Consider the following 12,692-nt stretch of genomic DNA (forward strand, 5'->3'; position numbering starts at 1 on the left):
AAGAAAAAAAAAAGATATTTTGGAATGGTATCCGTCTTACGCTTTTTCGATCAGGTCACGTGTCCTGATGCGAGTTTAAGATTTTATACCCATTACAGAAAAAGTGCTCAACGCCACTAAAAAAATAGAAAAAGAATAAATTTTGAGCGTCTAGCGTCTATTTTACCTCTAAGCCATTGCAGCGTTAAAAGCATGCATACATTTTTCCATATTGCATTAACAATAATAACAGTAATGTACTCTTTGAACTAGAAAAAGAAATACGCTAATCTAATCACACTTGCCTTGCCACATTGGCGGTTATAAAACATAGTGACGTCATCAATGTTACGAAAATCTAGATTAAGTTATGCAAACATTTCTTTGTATGACCCTGATTGCTGTGATCGGCGGGTCAGCGAAAATAAACTCTATTACAGAGCAAGTAGGTTCAATTTCCGCTAGCTATAACCACTTTCACTGACCACTGCCAATGTCAGTCTATTTTCTCCGTATTACGGCTCGATTACGTAACGGCACGTGGAATAATCGATTATTTTTAGTACTGATTCGATTATATTTTCGATTCGATTCGATTGTATATTCCATTCGATTCGACTATTCGTTATCGCGTAATGCTGGTAATTGAAGCTTGTGAATATTTCATTAAAAGGGAATTTCTTTGTGATATGAATTTTTATGTTTGATCCTTTACGTGGACGGTGATATATTTGTTCTGGACCTGGCCTTTATTATTGGCCTGTAATTTATATGAGTATTGGGATCTTTTTATTAAAATGTGCTGTACTAAGAAAAATTGTACATTGAGAATGTTTGTGGATAATCAGTATCTATAGTGAATATATATTGCAGAAAAAAGCAGATGATAAAATTTTATTATTCTTGCTGTGCTCTACCATCAATATATATTCGTATAATCGATTTAGCAGTTTTGCGTAAAACCAGTTGTTAATTATATATTTTCCTTTTATAAAGTTACAAGTAGAAATTGAACAAATAATACATTTTGATGAGGTTTCCATAGTTCAAAAACAATATCTGACGTCACTTAATACTACTAGGTAGATATATAATCACGAATTGTGAAGTCATCACCAGAAACTAAAACATCACATCATGCATCATAGCCATATCCTGGATGAAATTCGTGATGAATTTAAAGTTGTTTTAGAAAATATATTAATTTGGTTTGAATTGTTTAATTCATTTTACGAAGCTTACAGTATTTCAGTGTATATTGTATAGTATAGGTTTGTCACTTAAATAAAAATAAAATACCTTTGTGCTTCTTTGGCTTTACAAATAAGTTTATACACTATTCTACATTAAAATAAACTACACAACTCTAATTTCAATTAAAATACGAAATTAAATAACCACTGGGATATAAGTAAAAACAATGTTATTCGGAATATAATTAAATCCCCATCCCGTAATCTCACACAATGCTCAAGTTTCCCAAGGGGAGGGGTTATTTACAAGGAGCTCAAAATTTTACGACAGACAACACGCGGATAAATGATAATTTAGTACTAGATGTGATAAATAATTAAGAAGAGGGATACAGGAATATCATTATGTTCTTAAAAGGATTCTAGCTTTTTATTATTCTAGATTCTAGATATTAGCTATTACAAAATACATAGAATAAAAGATATATGTATATATAATTATGTTTCTCCTCTAACCCACCCCTTCATTGCCACAACGCGTTAGCATTTTGATTAGAGCCATACCAAGAATTTCGCGATGTGACCACTATGTATTGTGAGTTATTTTTTAACACACTTATATCAGCTTCATCTGTATGTATATAACTGACTCCCTTAGACTCGATTTCGACCTAATTTAAACGGAAAATTTAAACTCAATATATCTTCTATCTCTTTAAAGCATGTTTTATAGTTTTTGAAACTATAACAAAACATTTTTGCACGCTATTTGCAATGGCAGTACCTATATGTGATATAAATATTGTACATTAACACCTTTAAGTTACTGTATACGAGAAAATAAAGTGATTTGATTAATTTGTTATTTTTACCAATGAGCGATTTCAGGCTTTGACTGTAACATAATATAATAATTTCAAATGAAAAGCAAAAATAGCTGAAAATAAATAGAATATCCAGTACTCTATATCCTTGGCTAATACCTCTTTTTCCTCTTACATCGTATTATTTATTTTACGTCCCCGCTGCTTCGCTGTATTTTTGAGATATTAATGTTTATTTTCTTCTGTAGATATATCGATTATTTTTGGACGTACAAAGGAAAGTCTTTTAGGCATTTCGTAATATATTTATAACTAGCTTTCCACCCGCAGCTTCGCCCGCGCAGTCAAAGAAAAACCCGCATAGTTCCCGTTCCCGTGGGATTTCCGGGATAAAACCTATCCTATTTTCCGGGGTAAAAAGTAGCCTATGTCCTTTCTCGGGTATCAAAATATCTCTATACCAAATTACATGCAAATTGGTTCAGTAGTTAAGGCGTGATTGAGTAACAGACAGACAGACATAGTTACTTTCGCATTTATAATATTAGTATGGATTGATTGTATGTGTAACGTTGGCAATTTACTTTTCGATTTTATTGGTATTGAATAGAATTAAACGATCTTTTCTTCAAAGAAGAAGTCATGGGAAAAATTAATGTAGGCTTATAATTATTATTCTAATATAGTTCTTATAATAATAGTTAATTATTCTAATATAATTAATTATTATGATAATGTGCGATATCTTATCTATTGCTAATAATTTTTTTTTCATAATATACTTAAGTATTTAGCACATTTTGCAGAATTGTGCACTTTAACAAACGCAAATGCTGTTATTCTATCTGTTTATGTATTGCGTTTTCACGTCTGAACAGCTGAACTGATTAGCATGAATTTTCAAAAAACACAACTACAGAAATATTTCAGATGACAACATTTTAAAAGTGCACTCACATTCGCGGATGGAGGCTTAGATATAAACAGAATAGATTTTATTTCATCAAAGAAGCTCCAATATCACTAACTAATGATATAAATTAGTAAATTCATGAGTGCATCATAAGTGAAGTCCCATATCCCCTAGTGGGGTAAGGGGCAGATGCATTATATCCATACATCTGTTTCACTGATCGATTTTCTTTAGGGACAAGTAGGTGATCAGCCTTCTGTGTCCTGCCAGACCGAGACATTTTTTTTCTTCGTCTCCACCGGGAATCGAACCCAGGACCCCTCGGTTCTACGCTCATGCGTCAACCACTGTACCAAGGAGGCGGTCATAGAGCTACATATTTCTTCAGTGCCATAGGCCATTTTATTTTTCATTTCATCACATATCAACGCAGATAATTACTATTCCATTAGCAACAAAAAATGATTCAAACCGTTTAAATATCGTCTATTATAAATTTACGACGGGTGCATTTACATCAAGCGCATCGTATACGACATCGTAACGACACGTTAACGACCCCAGACGTCACTATGACGCTGGGAGTGCTATGAAAATTTTATTACGTCTTAACTTAACGACCTGCGACAGACTACGTTTTAGTAAGTCTGGTCTAAACGGCTAGATATAATGTAATTTGAATTATTTTGTTATTTAACATATTATTACTATGTACCCACTTATTTGAGATTGTTATTACTAACTAGCGGTGCGCCCCAGCTTCGTCTGTGGTACATAATTACGTTTTCTCTCCATAAGAACCATCATCATACCTCAAGGAATATAATAAAAAAAAATATTAACGAAATCGGTTCAACCGTTCTCGAGTTATGCGCTTAACAACACATTTTGCGATTAATTTTTATATTTACCAGCTTTAATTTCGTCTTGGTGTGCAAAAGTATAATCGCTTGTCATATGTAAGTTACAGTCGCATTTAGAATTGATACGATGAAATAATCGTGCAAATTAAAGACCCTTTTTTGTCTTGCTTACTCGTTTTTTGAGTTTTTAATGTGCGCGTGATAAAGCAGTTAGCTTGGTTATTAAATGCAATGGTGTAAGAATGTTTATAAACACACATGAAATAAAAATTACAATCATGTAAATTTCCATAATTTCATCAAGTAAATTAAAGAATTGTGCCAATATTTAACTAAAATTAGTAAGAAGTATATATTTCTCATTGAAAAGCGAGTTTAGTTTCAAGATGACTCATTAAATAAATTCAATTATATTCACTGAATAGAAGTTTGTACAAAGGCTTAGAGACGTTTCTGCCAATTTATTAGTCTTTGTTTCGCGTTGTTCCAAATTTATTGTATTTGTTACAAGTTAAATACGGGACACAATCTGTGTAATAACTTCTGAGATAGATAATGAAGTAATTCTTAGCGCCTGTTTGTTAATAATGAACTAGAATAGAAAATATTTTACTGCTTTTTAGTCCTATATATATTAATCTTCTTGTTAATGTTGTATTTTTACATAATATTATCATCTGCTTAATATTAACTAGTGTTGGTAAGTATTATATTCTTAGTATGCCTTTGATCTTCATTATTATTATGCCTTTGATCAGGCTTTTGAAGACATGTAGGTATTATATATTATGGTAGGTTTGATCCATTTATATATATATATATATATCTCATTTAGATCTTAAGCATTCGAAGTACACTATTTCTTGATTTGTAAGCATATCTATCTCTAACTTCCTTTCCTACTTACTCTATCTGCTCCTGTAGCTTATTTTTCTCTCAATTTATGAATATTCGAGATTCAGAGATTGTTTCTTTACATATCTGGATCATAACACTTATATAATATCTCGTTATTTGGTTACTCTTCAATATTCTTGACTAGCTTCCGCCCGCGGCTTCGCCCGCCTGGTGTTTTTTCGCAATTAAAGGTAGCCTTTGTTCTTTCTTAGGGTCTAAAGATTGTCTGTGCCAAATTTCATCAAAAACAGGTGAGAGGTTTAAGCGGGAAAGCGTAACAGACAGACAGACAGAGTTACTTTCGCATTTATAATATTATAGTAGGGATAATATTAGTAGGGAATAGGGATTACTAAAAGAAAGTAAAGCTCCATTACTAACATAGGGCTTGGTCGATTCTCATTCAGTAATACATCAAAACATTAGATTAAGCTTTGATTAGTTTCGACACAATAACTCCAACTAACACTATTGTATTAATGTACAACTCTAAGTAATTACAGGAATAAAGAAAAAGCGAATCCCAAGAACCCCTCAATAAAGCAAGTTAAAAAATCCCAAAGTCTTGCCAGTTTCGTGAAGTTCGCCCATTCTTGTCAATTTTTGGGCTACTCCGAGCGGGTCAACTCCTCTGACTTCGTACAACTAATATAGGAATTTTTTATTGTCTGTAACGAAAAGTTTGGCTTATGTAGTACAAGGGAACTTATGTCTTTATTCTCCAGCAGTTTTATAAAACTTTTTATTCGGAGTATGTTAGCTTGGAACTTGGCTTTTGTATTTGCAAATGTTTAATGTGATTGAAATACTATTGTAATATGAGAGATAATTAAGTGAAGTGGTTGTATGTTTGTTTGTTACACACGTAAAAGCTGCTGAACCGATTTGCATGAAATTTGGCACACACATAGAGGGTAACCTAGATTAACATATAGGATAGTTTTTATCCCGAAAATCCCACGGAAATGGGAGCTATGTGGGTTTACACAAATAATTTCCCAAAGTAAGCCCTAAAACCTCTAAAAACTGTATCAATTTTTATCCAGCTATTACCGGCTAATTAACATTCACCCAAATAAACATGTCAGTACAAAATATGATAGATCACAGCTACATTAAAAGTACAAAAATTATGCAATTCGAGCCCATCCTTCAATTAATTCCCTCCCTTGGGAAAGCGACCTCCGTGTGTACTCCATTAGCGAGCTTTAAATATCACATACTAGTTAAAACATGCGGTTTTCATCGCTTTATTTCTCTTTATTGTAAGTACACATTAAATTGTAATATTGGTGTTAGCTTAGAGTTGTTAGTAAAACATTATTTCATACGACAGATAGAAAGAAAAAGTTAATTTAACAGCAAAAAAATATTTTTTATATAAATTATAATTAACTAGCGGTCCGCCCAGGCTTCGCCCGTGGAACATATTTCGCAATAAAAAGTAGCCTATGTTCTTTCTCAGTGTCTAAAGATTATCTGTGCCAAATTTCATCAAAATCGGTGCAGTAGTTTATGCGTGAAAACCATACATACATACATACATACATACATACAAACCTTTCCTCTTTATAATATTAGTATAGATAGTATAGATTATAATCTATATATATAAAACTCAAAGGTGACTGATATAGTGATCTATCAACGCACAGCCACTGGACGTATCGGGCTGAAATTTGACATCCAGGTAGATGTTAGGACGTAGGCATCCGCTAAGAAAGGATTTCCCGAAATTCTTGCGGGAACGGGGAAAAAGGGGATGCACGTACAAAGTCGTGGGCGGAAGCTAGTTGGTTATATGTATAAGGTTAACCTTCATATTTAGTTTTACATTAAATTTTATTGTCAAATAAAACATGAGGTTTAATTATATCGCAATATTTTGTTGTATAGACAGACATTTTAATTAGGATAAACATAGTAACGTAAAATACTGAGCACACGAGTCAGAAGTGAGACTTTCTCAAGATTCAAAGATACCAAAATCATCGCCTCACTCTATGACGTGACATTGAAATTTTACCCTCAACGCGCCTAAAAAAGTTTCACTAAAAAATCAAAATTCAATTGAATTCCTTCACCGGACAGTTATTTATTATTTTTATTCACTAGATACCATCTTTGTGTATTCTCATCATAATAATACAATTACACGTTCTAATTTTCGGATCCAGTTGGCTAAATTACTACTTTTTATAAGCTTTCTTAACTCACGTAGCTTTTTCGTAGCATGTTTATAAATTTCCACTTTGAGCGCTACGAAGCTCAGATGAAATATCCTATTACACACTTATCTATTATTGAATTCTTCCAGTAAATAATGAAGCTTGTAGCCTTTTGCAACTATGGAGCAACTATGGAGTTTGTTGTTGTGTTCTCCATAGCTACTGCTTGCCGAATTGGTGGTAAATGTTAAAAAAAGTTATGACGATTCAAAAGTTCTTTTATAAGAAGTTTAATTGAATAAATGAATGTTTGAGTTTGAGTTTTTTTATTATAGTATGCAACCAATTTTTGTCGAAACGTGATAAGTAGGTTGCCTTTCTACTCCTGGCGTTATCCAAGTTTAATTTATTCTTATAATTCTAAGGTTATATAAAGATTAGAATTTAATTAGTTTAGTTTTATTTGATTATTTATATTGAATTTAATTAGTCTTCAGTTTACGCATTCTTAACTCATTACTTTCCACCATAAAAACAAATTTTCAATACACTCACACAATAAATACATTGCCATATTTAATAATCTGTTTTCGGCTGTCAATTACTCACGATAAATTAGATTTTTTCTTGGAAAAGAAATTCTCAACGCAATGTGTTCACGCGTGGCAAAATATGAAAGGAATTTTCTTATCCATTAATGTCGGGAGAAAATTAAATATCGGACCTCGCGTATTTCATTATTAACTTCGGCTTTTCGTTTTGGATTATTGGAATATATTTGTCACTTTATTGTGGGGGTAAATCATTTTGAAAAGAGTAGTTGTCACATTATAGAAATAATGGTGTGATGATAAATATTTAGATATCTGCTTTCCGCGAGGGATAATATCACCGACAATTCATTATTGTCGATAATGCATTATTTTGAAAATTACTATCATTTAAATGTTTTAATATAGTAAAGGTAATAATTTAAATCGTGAACGGAGTCCTACCTTTTATGATACACTAGCTGTGCCCTGCGGTTTCACCCGAATTGCTCCGCTCCTGTTGTTCTTAGGGTGATGATATACAGCCTATAACATTTCCTCGATAAATGGGCTATCTAACACCGAAATAATTTTTCAAATCGGTTCCTGAGATTAGCGCGTTCAAACCAACAAACAAACAAACTCTTCAACTAAGTTGGTAATAATAGATACATAATAATTATTAAATAAGTCCATAATTCACCACGCTGGTTAAGTTTAAGTATTATATTATTTTCTGTGGTTAAGGGTAGATTCATAGGTACGACCTTACACTTATCGGTTCTATTTAATGATAAACATGGACGTTCGTCGATATTTTCCACCTGTTGAAGCTGTTGTTTGTGAGGCAGATAAAATATTTTTTATTTGATTTAAACCGATGAACTCCTAAGTCTTAATCATAATCAAATTTATTTTTTGCATCTCCCATTTCCTAGTATTCAATTGAATAAGTTTGATTTAAATCGATTGGCTTACCTACGTAATTGTTATTTCAATAGTTTATTTTTAAACTGAAATTTTTAGATTAGGTACCTATATCTATAGGTATTCTGAATAAAAAAAGATGAAAATTTAATGCTCACAAATCGAGCATTTGTAATATTTTATTTAAACTTTATACAAGTTAATAATAAATAAGCGAAATATATAAAGTGAACTCGTTAAAGGCATCTGTAGGGAACAAGATGGATGACTTTTGTTCGCTTTACCTCGCATGCGTGCAACATGAGTTTAAAAGTTATTGTTTATGCTTTTATGATATACTAGGTAATACACCAGGGTTTGATCGTGATAAAAAATTATTATGAATAAATTTTTATTCGGTCTCTTATTCCGTAGCTCCATTTTTAGTATGAAAATCTTATATATAAAATTCTCGTGTCACAATGTTAGTCTGCATACTCCTCCGAAACGGGTGGACCGATTCTCATGAAATTTTCTGTGCATATCGGGTAAGTCTGAGAATCGGCCAACATCTATTTTTCATATGTACCACGGGCGAAGCCGGGGCGGACCGCTAGTTTCAATATAAAAAAGTAATCACACAAATTTCCGGGATATTTTATTACGAATTCTCTGTCATTTGGTTCCTTGTTCTGTATAGAAATCTTCATTTAACCAAATAAGTCAAACCAATTTCTAAACTGAACGTATCTAATGTTCTGAATTCAGAACACTTCTTTGAAGTGAAACTTCTTCATCGGGGTATGAAAAAAAATTTAGTGTAAAATTTTTTCGTTACGCGTGACATTTTTCCGTTACGCGCCATCTTGTTTTTATCACTACTACGCGTAAATTATTTTTTGAAAAATAAGGTCATAAAGAAGTTTCACTTCTTACGTGTATACACTAGTACACGCACACATTTTTTTAAATTAAGTTTCAGAATAACACCTACTAGCTATCCCATATCTCCCATTAACACTACAAATATCCAAATATTCACATAACAATATAAAAAAGTCTCAAACATATTCACAGGAATCGTTCAATTCCCAAAACAACGAACGAACCGATTTCTCGCGTCGGAAAAACTTACACGTCTATTTTTGTATTTCTTTACAAAGGCTTCGGGCTTTATCCTTTGACTTTGCGATTGAAGATTTATCCGACAATATTGTTTGGAATTTATGGATATTACCTATTTTCGCTTTTAGGTGTTTGTGTATTTTATAATAATATAGATAACTAGAGGTCCGCCCCGGCTTCGCCCGTGGTACATATTTCGCAATAAAAGGTAGCCTATGTCCTTTCTCGGGTATCAAAATATCTCCATACCAAATTTCATGCAAATTGGTTCAGTAGTTTAATGAGCGTGATTGAGTAACAGACAGACAGACAGAGTTACTTTCGCATTTATAATATTAGTATGGATGAGCTTACAGGCAGAGTGATAATGCGGTAAGGTAACGACGAAAATAATATAATTTACGAAGGCTATAGAATGGAAAGAGTTTATTAATTTATCTAGGCAAAAATATCCTTATATTTTGAAATTTCTGAACATAGCAACTACTACTTACAAAAATCCGCATCAAAATCCGTTGCGCAGTTTTAAAGATTTAAGCATACAAAGGGACAGAGAAAGCGACTTTGTTTTATACTATGTATAAGAAAATGAACGTTTATAAATTAATATATTGTCCCTGCTCAAACAACGTCACAAACCATAGCTAGTTAAAATTAGATCACTTGTAAGAAAGGACTAAAAATGTAAAAGGAAATCCTCACATAATTAAATAAAATGCCATTCCGTACTTTAATGTAGTCATAATATTAATATAGAAAATAATCTATTTGATGTTTGCTCCGTAAATAAAACTTTATTGAATCTTTTTAACTCGGCTTTTATTATCTCAAAAAGATTGTTTATTGCGAAACGATTTCTCTTTATTAAAAAGATAGCTGCGTGCCGCGGTTTTGAGTGTTATCTAGATATTTTAACATCATCTATACTTCTATACTGATAGTATAAAGCTGAAGAGTTTGTTTGTTTGGACGCGCTTATCACAGGAACTACTGGTCTGATTTGAAAAATTATTTCGGTGTTAGATAGCCCATTTATCGAGGAAGGCTACAGGCTATATAATATCACGTAAAGACAAATAGGAGCGGAGCAATGCGGGTGAAACCGCGAGGCACACCTAGTTTAACATAATTATTACGTTCTTAATACCATAGATGATTCAGTAGTTAGTTTGTTAAGTTACAACTTGTGGATTGCTGAATCGATTTGGGTGAGTTGAGTACTAATACCACAGATTAGAGAATAGTTACTTCGTAACTAATACTATATAATGTACTTGAACTCATGCTTTTAAATAGTTAAATAGTCTTTATAGTATTGTTGTAACTGAAATTTCAAAAAAAATCAAAACTGTGGCGTTTTTATGGATGACAAAGTACTTGATCAATAGACGGTGTTCAAAATGGACTAAAGAGATTTCACATTTCTGTGGTGTTTGGTATATACCTCGTAAGTGCAAAAATGGCCATTTTTTGTTTTTTGGCCATCTATACTGATAAAAACGTCCTCTTTCGTTTGGTCTATGTCACATAAGCCTATTGATAGTAGAAATACCCTAAATAGGTTGTATCAAAACCCCTTAAGTACAAAAAAAAATATTTTTATTTGATACAAATATATTAATATAAGTTAACATAGACTTGTAAAACGAATACTCAATCAACGAACGGCAATTTACAACGTAAGAGCACTTAACATAATTAGACCAAACTTGAATAATTATTATCATCACTTAACTTAATTGTACCAAATCAAATAAAATTATTTGTGAACTTAACAGGTCTTCTCCGGGTTCTCCCTTACTTAAATATAACGTTATTTGGCACATAATTTAAATCTTCATACATTAGGTCTCAAGCCTATTATCTATAAAGAAACATGCATGTGATGCAAGATCTCTTAGACTTAGTGTGTTCAGAAACGTTTACCAATCTTTAAATAGATTTAAAGATTGGTAAACGTTTAAAAAGCCAAATAACGATACCTACATGCACAAGGTTTGATTCTTTGTCTCTTCAAATTCATTCTTTCATGTCAGATTAGAATAGATTTAGAAAAATCGGAGCATAAGGCAACATTTCACTATGAAACTAAAAGATAAAAGCTGTTTGTTTACAGATTCCAAATTTAACTGCATCTGTAGCCTTTTGTAAAAAATCCTTTGGACTTTTAATTTAAAAATCCGCAAAGTTACTACTAAACGAACATTCCATTATGTTATGTATGAAGGAATAGCTCAAAGAGGTGCGGATGAAATCGCATCATGCTTATGGAATTTTATTAACCGTTTGGCAGAAGAAGTAGAGTAGCTTATTTTATATTCAGTGTTTTCCAGGTCAAAAACGGTACAATATCTTGCCTGTTAAGCAGATATTGAAAGATTCATTCAAAAAAGAAACAGCACCATCTCCGTTCCCCGAGATAAATGAAAATGACCAGCAATCGCCATGATGTAAAATTAATGAATGTATCTGACTTCTTTCCATTTTCGAAACTATTGACTACCTATTCATTTTATCAAAAGAAATACTGCAACAGACAAAACTACATTTGGTTAGAACTATATATGGTATTTTCTGGTTGATGTATGAAAAGTCTAATGACGTAGATTTTAAATACTCTTTGAGTGAAAATGAAGAGTTTCTGTATTTCTGGTTTAAGAGAACTTAGAAAAGATAGAATTCTCCGAAGTGGCTTTGCCATTGGCCTCTAATGAGCCTATCAATATCGATGCTCTGAAATTCAAAGATATCTTAGATCTCCTGCCAATAAGTGATCCAATTTATGATGATTATTTCAAATCATTGTCTCATGGTCCGACTAGAAACAATCTTATGACTTTCAGTGACAGTGATGACGACTATGAATGAATGTTGTAGTGGTACGTTTTACGAACAAATTTTATTTGACTTGATCCAGCTTGAAACTATTTGCAGGGTAAAGACATCTTCTCACAAGGAGAAGACATGAGCAGTAATCACCACGCTTGCTCACTGCTGGTTGGTGATTTCAGACCAAAATCCCGGTTGCCATCACGATGTTTTCCTGTTATTAGAAATGATTATGTTTTCTTGTTATAGAAGATGTATCTCTGGTTATTAGAGAATCTACTTATGTATCCGAAAAAGACACATTGGTACATGTCGGTTGATGGGATCGATCCCGCAGCATCTAGCACGGCAGGCAAGCGAACTACCGTGACTTCTGAACCACACACACACACACACACACACACTACTTTTAGGATTTTACTTTGTAGAGAGAGTATCAGAGAATTGCATATTGCACGAAAATCA

The 12,692-nt window shown here is 32.5% G+C and overlaps 1 protein-coding gene and 1 long non-coding RNA gene across 8 annotated transcripts in view; one reads left to right on the top strand and one right to left on the bottom strand.

The window, feature by feature from the left end:
* The window catches only part of brat (tripartite motif-containing protein brain tumor), a 393,821-nt gene that overhangs the window by 277,596 nt on the left and 103,533 nt on the right, over nucleotides 1-12,692 (bottom strand). The window lies entirely within an intron of this gene.
* LOC149897070 (uncharacterized) overlaps nucleotides 1-12,692 on the top strand; it is a 74,919-nt gene that overhangs the window by 32,932 nt on the left and 29,295 nt on the right. The gene's annotated exons all lie outside the window — the stretch shown is intronic.

Source organism: Colias eurytheme, chromosome 26 (assembly GCF_061535395.1).
Source record: "Colias eurytheme isolate Ceu_HAF_F1 chromosome 26, ilColEury1 Martin Lab GWU primary, whole genome shotgun sequence".
In the NCBI taxonomy this organism is placed as follows: Eukaryota; Metazoa; Arthropoda; class Insecta; order Lepidoptera; family Pieridae; genus Colias; species Colias eurytheme.